This window comes from Amblyomma americanum, chromosome 3 (assembly GCF_052857255.1).
Source record: "Amblyomma americanum isolate KBUSLIRL-KWMA chromosome 3, ASM5285725v1, whole genome shotgun sequence".
Lineage (NCBI taxonomy): Eukaryota > Metazoa > Arthropoda > Arachnida > Ixodida > Ixodidae > Amblyomma > Amblyomma americanum.
In genome coordinates, this window is record NC_135499.1 from 137,602,367 (window position 1) to 137,609,629 (window position 7,263).

Sequence of the window (7,263 nt, forward strand, 5' to 3'; positions counted from 1 at the left end):
GGAAAGACGGCATTTGAAAATAAACAGTTCCGGCTAGTTCGCAGGCCGTGTAGGTCCCTTCATCACAAAACAATTGGGCATCCCTTTTAAGCTCTTTAGAGTGACTCCATGTCAGTACATCAGGGGTAGTGGAGAGCTTGAGCAATATTTAAGGTTCATTAACCGTGGGGCGAGTGCGTTGAGACAATGCTCCTGCAAGCACTTTGGTTTCGTTTTGTTTGATTTACGAGGTTTAGCGTCCCAAACCGACTTAGTGTATGAGAGACGCTGTAGCGAAGGGCTCCAGCAATTTCGACCACCTGCAGTTCTTTAATGTGCACTAAAATCGCACAGTACACAGGCTTCTAGAATGTTGCCTCTATCGAAATTCGATCGGATCGGACGGGACCGAACCCGCATCTTCCGGGTCAGCAGCCCAGCGCCGTAACCACTGAGCCACAGGAGCGGCGCAAGCACTTTCCGTAAAAGTGGAGATGTGGAAGTATGTTGCGGTGTCGTATATATGCTCCCTCGCTAATGAACTAAGAACTGCACTTGAAAACCCCCGCAAAAGCGCAGTGGGCTATTATTTTATGCCAGAAGCTTTTTGTGACCAATGCGGCGTCTCTCTTCTGCTGACGCAGCGATCCGACCGCCACCGTCCAGTATAAACAGGTGCGGTGCGCGCCGACTCAGCTCGCATGTTCACTTCACAGCTGACAGCAATCGGTTCGTTCCACCAGCCACTTCCACAAAAGCTGCTGCCGTGTTGTTTCGATCCCGTGCAAGCATGAAGTTCGTTTTCGTGTGCGCTTTTGTAATCTTCCTAACGGCTGAGCAGTGTCTCGGAACTGACACGAAACAGAGGTCGAAACGAGGTAAGAGGACTAGACTGACTTCTTTTTAGGAAAAATAAGTGTTTAAAATGAACGAGCTTCTCGGTTTTATAATTCATGTTCATTAGTAAAAGCTATGAGACTTAAAGTCGGCGTATAGTTTATCTTTAGAAAGGCTTACTTAAAACTCTCGCCCGCCGCACCGCAGGATACTGTGCAGGTTTTTACGCTCCTTGGTTGTTTAAGCTATCAGCAGAGGCAACGCAAAGTTAAAACCAAGGAGGCAGTGAATAATGCAGGACGGGTGTTAACTTTCAGAATCAGTATATTGGACGGAGCACAGGTATATTTCATGTTTCTTTCTGCGTCGAATAATGCTTCGTTTGAAAGCTTAAGGCCATCGTGTCTTTGTTCTGTGTCCTTCTTTTTCGGTCTGCGCTGTTCGCGTTTGTCACCTGAAGTACACGAACCAACAAGCCCAGCAATTTGTAGTAATTGGCGCTATTCGCTGCGGCTGAATGAGGTAAGTGATTCCAGGCGGCTATATTCTAGTCCGAACTAATGAAAAACAAATATTCCCGCACAAATATTTAGGCGAGCTTGCAAGAACCTTGTTAGGTTGCAATTTGCCGGAGCTTTTCACTATGGCTTCTCTCGCTGCTAACATGGAGGCTTGAGCAGTGCAACTCGCTAGTTTTTTTCGTAAACATGCCAACATCCGCAGATTCTGAAAATAAATCTATTTTCACGCCCAGAAGAGAAAACGTTATTTTGTTTCACGCTAAACAAAAAATTAAGATACACTTGCACGTCAACCTTGATTAGGATGCGCCATGCAATATATCGACCTCGGATAAGAATTTCAGTTATTTTTTTGCTGCATAAATGCATTACGGGATTTTTTCTGCATGCCAGATCTCTGAGGATCAAATTTTGCGTTCGCACAGAGCTCTACTTGTTTTACAACTTTGGTTTTTATAGAGCTTCTGATGCCTCGCGGGTAAAAATACAGGAAAGTAAAGAAAAAGGCAGGCGGAGAAAGCTACGCGGTAGACGGTGAATTGCATGGGTTCAATTTTAGGTTCCTGAAAATTGCGTTTTGCTGGGGTTGAGTGGAAATGTTTGGGTAGGCGCTCGATGGAAATTCTATGGGAATTATGCCATATGCTCCGGCTATTTTTTTTAATTATCACAATGCGACGGTAACTGACGTCTTACAGTGCCGTTGTACGTAAGTACGTATCAGTTTTGGCGATTTAAGGAGATGCAGGAATGATGTGATCGAGTTTGGCGGGAATTTTCTTCCGTAGTCACCCCAAAATCTGACTGAGGCTCGTGACAACTGCTGCGCCGCTGCAGGAAGATATACGGCTTGGGATGGCACGTGCCGTTAACTCCAGACTCTGCGTCTTGTAGCATATTCTGGCAAGGTTGTTATTACGCCTGTCGCTGCCGGGAAACGGCACAACATGCGTCAAAAGCAAATGTCGACCAGCTGGCAGTCATGGAGAACTTTTTTGTAGGGTTTCGAAAAGGGTGCCATGAAAGAACATCACCAACTGCACACGACAAAAATCAGTGGCGGAGTCGGGCAAGATATGGGTTGATATGAACGCTTTGGATGTTTTAAGTAACTCGACAGTACGGGGGCTTTTAGGTTTAGGAATCTGACATGTCGAATACATGAAGCGCTTTGTCAGCGCCAAAAGTTTGTGACGTGTAAAAAATGGTATAGTCTTTCGAAAGGCGTACGATATCAAGGAATGCAAAGCTTTAAAAGCTGTGGATTCTCTTGTATCCTTGCTTGGATTCGAAGCAAGAACCGAACAAAAGCAGCACAACCCTACAGTTGTACCATCACACCAGATATCATATCTATGCAACCTTCAGTGTTGGCTGCAGCCACCTATTTCACCCATTTCAAGAGCGAGCATGAATTTCGACCTGCAGCTTTGGAAAAGCGTCAGTGGCGTTCCGCGGTTAACTTAACCTCACGGAGTGATAGTATTTGGTGCAAAGTGAAACGCCAATATATTGAGATTTCGGTGCATGTTAAAGATTCAGAGCGGAGGTATGTCTCTAACACATAAATCATAAATATCTGTGAAGTTAATATTTCTAAGATATAAAATAGCGTTGTCGCTTTGCGCATGTGCGTTGCGAAGCAGCAGTACCCCGGCGCTTTGGGAAGTGTACATAGCATCCATTCCTGCCGTATGTGCTGACTGACGGGCATAGATCTTGAAAATGACGTCAACTGCACATGTTTCGAGTAACTGTTGACAGGAAAATTACGGTTTTCAACAATTAATACTAAAAATCTATTCTATTGCATTTGACCCAAGCTGCACTGCACGAACAGTTGATAACGGAAGGAACGAAGCACCAGTACGTCAGCACCGATAAGAGCCACAACAGATGCATTATTTCCCAGTTAGAGAAGTGGGCAAGAAACCCTCGTGAAATTGGCGTTTTAGTTTTGATTTCGTACGCTTTATCGTGCTCCATAACAAAACTGTCTTATTATGACATAGCACTTGTATCATGACGCGTGGGCAAAATGGCCTCGTCATTAGAGACCTTCAAGAAGTAATTAGGACTTGCTGCTGGGCCTCACATTCGCGTGGTTGCGCTGGCCTAGACCGGGCAGCCGCCTAGCCCGGTTCGCTTTCTCAATAATAAACGAAACAACTCCTGAGAGGCCGTGCAGATCTGCGCATGAAGCTGCATGATTTACTGCGTCGGCAAAAAAAAATGGCAAATCTGAAGTTTTATATTTATGACGTCATTAGGCTATCGCTGCTATGCAAGCCCTGTGAGCGGTGAACGTCCAGGTACTTTCATTTCTGCACGCAAGACGCACTTCGCTCTCTGCTTCGCCGAAATGGCTGTTACGGGATTGCCACGCAGCGCCATCACGATGTATGTAGTGTTCGGGGTACTTGTTTGCCTTATGGTTTAGCATTCGTTGGGCATGGAATCAGAGACCAGATCGAAGCGAGGTGAAATGGTTTGAATGCATCTTTTTATTCATCTTTACTTCGTGTTTCACCCTCTAGGCGATTTCTCGCATTGTACCTTGGCGGAAAGCGGCAGTAATTCGGCCATTAATAACGTAATTTTAATGCCGCTTTCGGAACAATAATCTCCCGTTCGCTGCAGTTCAGCTTCTTTATGCTGAAAACACAGTTGTTCGGTGCAATTCACTCCTGTGCGGAAATTATGACGACACGATTTCAACCTGTCTCCTGTTTGCCATTGAAGTCCACGTTGGTTCGCTGTTCACTATTCCTCGCAGTTCCAAAGAGTTAGCTAAAACTTGACAAATAAAACAAGTATCGTACACGCTGCATTGTTTTCTGAGAAGTGTATTATTTTAGTGCAAGAACCTGGCTTTTTCGGTATCTTTCTGTTTGGCGAACCTCAGGGCGCCGGCAAGACCGCGGTAGGTTAGGCTCAATGTTTTTGTGACTTGAGACCCTTACTCGGAACAGCATTTTCTCTCGCCGTGTGCGTACCGTGGTGTACCAGTGCACATCCGGCCCTCCAAGCGAAACTCCGCATGTGAGATTGACACTAGTAATAAGCCTTACATTGGGGCCATCGTCCGACGGCTTTTGAACAGGAAGTAGCGAAAATGTGAGACGAGTGCTTTCATTCCAACGCCCGCGCATATATACTCGCGTATGGCTGCAGCACGTTTTTTAAATTGGGCTATCAATCGATGGGCTTTGCTCTCTCCATTTTCAGCAGCATGTATTAATATTTTCGAGTTTTTTGCTCCTCATTAAAGCTATACGGATCAACAAAACATGCCAGCAGTCGACGTCACACTTGTCCAGGCATTTCCAAAGTTGCCCTGCATGAAGCCGTGTAAAAATCCTTGCATTGTTTTCCTGTGTGTGGTATGTAATAATCGTTTCGTTTGTGTTGCGTATGGCAGACACGGTGACAGACGAAACTCCACCGATGTGTCCGACTCTAGGCAAGCCAAGCGGGGCCTGCGCCTTGTACGTCGATGAGAGAACGTGTCCAGACCTGCACTGCGAGAGCGAAGGCAAGACCTGCTGCAGGGACCACTGCAACCACCTGCAGTGCATCTAGCGCCTGTAAATGAGACAGCGGCTCGAAGTGGTCCTGTTTCCAGAAGATCTCGAATAAATGCTTTCAGTTCTGACTGCTTGCATCAAATACACGCGCAACTTGCGTAAACCAATCACTTTTTACTCAGTCGCCGCTGTGTTTAAGTGGTTATGGTGCTCGGGTTCGATCCAGGCTGCGGCGGTCGCATTTCAATGGAGGCGAGATGTTAGAGTGCCGTGTACTGTGCGATATCAGTGCCCGTTAAAGAACCCCAGGTGATCGAAACTATACGGAGACCTCCACTACGGCGTCCCTCAAAGCCTGTGTCGCCCACTGACGGAAATGAACATTCTCGGCCACTGGCAGCGGCGATCGTCAGCGGTGAAGGCCTCCAAGACACTGCTCCGCTTATTGAGAACTTCTGGCCTGTACGATAGGCTGTGACTTTACCGAACACTTGGTAGCTTCAGTTTTCTGCTACTCTCTTTTCTCCTTCAATTTTTACCCCCCCCCCCCCCCCAACCGGTTATTCTTCCGGTTAATCTCCCTGCCTTTCCTCCTCCTCCTCTTTGTCGCTTTGGGACGTTGAACCCCATAAAAACAAACAAACTTCTATAATCACACTGCACGCGTGCGCATAAGCTGGCTGTTCTTATTTGTTTCGGAAACATTTCGTGGCTAATAAACTGTTTTTCTTCCGCTGACGTTTCATTGACCCTGCGGGCTCGAAAAAAAAAAAAAAACAGGCGCAGCAGTTCATTTTTCTGCGTACAGCGCGCAGTTCTTTCCTGAACACTGCAAAACACTTGTCATGTGGCTACGCAAAAAACCCCGTCAAAGCCTGTTCTGGTGTTAGCGCTGTTATGCCTTCTGATTTCCCACCGTTCTGGTGGAATAGACCTGGAAGAGAGACCCAAAAGGGGTAGGACATTCGACTGTCTTTTTGTTGGAACTGGCGGCTTTAAAAGCATTCAGAGCTACCCTCGCAATGTTAGCGCAAATGTTAGCGACTATGCCGCTTGCACTGAGTGCAGAGCAACATTATTTTGAAAGGTAAGGTTTTTAAAACTCTTACCAACCGCATGTGCAAGGTGGCAGTGCTCAGAATCATCCAGTTGTATTTGATTCCTGCTCGCGACCAGAGAATGAAGGAACTGGAAGGCACTAATGGTTAGGAAACGAGGGTGCTCGGGCCTCCGAGCTTAGCCCAAGGTGCACGTTTTACCGAGGCGAAGCTGCTCTTTTGGTCGTACGGGCCCTCACAGAGCACGTTGAGTAGTAAATAGGCTTCATGTTTTCGTGACGAGCGTTCTCTACAACATGTCTATACTGCACAAATGGGTATATGTTCTTCGCGTCATCCTCCGCGTTTCGGTTACGCTTCGCGCTGTACAATGTTCGCCATGGATGTCCAATCAGCCTGCATCTGTACCGCATTAGAGTGTCACTTCCGCCGTCTCTCACATATAAGTCGGTCTTGTGTTACGTGTACTTCAGCCATATTTGTTTTTCACTTGGATTGCGTGTCACGTATATCTGTTATTATTTTTTTTTTGCAGACACGACTGAAGAAGGAACGTCCCCAGACTGCCCCTCGGCTATCCGTAAGCGAGCCACCGCGTGCGCTCTTTACATGACCACACAGACGTGTGCGGATTTCGACTGCGAGAGCCAGGGGAAGATCTGCTGCAGAGACAGCTGTGGCCACCTCGAATGTGTCGCTCATCCGTAGCAGATGCGAAGAATGAAACGCAAGAAGGTTCGGTAAAACGCTATTATCGGCTTCAAAAATAAAGTTTCAATTTCTAGACAATGCAACCATCTTATGTTTAGGTTTCTTGTGTATTTCTGTTGTGTTGTATCATTAAGGGAGAACAAAACACGGTAGTAGACCACTTGCGGTTTAATGCATGCTGTGGCGTCTCGTCAAGGGCACCAGTTTTGTAGACCATAGCACGAGCAAGTGCGCGGCAGGAAAGTTCAGGGCGCAGTCACTTCAGATCAGGTTTTAAAAGAAATGCGCCCCGTCAGATCTTCTGCCTTCATGTGCTTTCAAGGTGCCCATTAGCGCATTCCGTGCTTAATAATGCTGGCTTGAATTGGCTGCAGGACTGTTAAACAACAATCTTAACAAAATCAAGAACTGGGCGAGCTACAACTGCGGCACTTGAAAGAAATAGCGCTGGAGACGATTCACAGCCACACACACAAAAAAAAAACTGGTTAAGCGTTGGTCCTGTCCTTTCTGGCTGTGATCGTCTTTGGTACTGTTTGTTCAACATATTAAGCGTCGGGCTGATGAATACAGATTATAAAATTCACCCGGCAACAGCAAACGACACAACAAGATTGAGCATACGGACGC

General features: G+C 46.6%; 1 long non-coding RNA gene across 2 annotated transcripts; it reads left to right on the forward strand.

Annotated features, from left to right (window-relative positions):
* Nucleotides 1-608: 608 nt before the first annotated feature.
* LOC144123350 (uncharacterized) lies at nucleotides 609-6,711 on the forward strand. Of its 2 annotated transcripts, none has more exons than XR_013313071.1 (2): nucleotides 609-857; nucleotides 6,458-6,711. It is a non-coding gene; the product is annotated as an uncharacterized LOC144123350 (long non-coding RNA). The 2 variants fall into 2 exon arrangements; XR_013313072.1 differs by lacking the exon at nucleotides 6,458-6,711 and adding an exon at nucleotides 4,759-4,992.
* The last annotated feature ends 552 nt before the right edge of the window (nucleotides 6,712-7,263 follow it).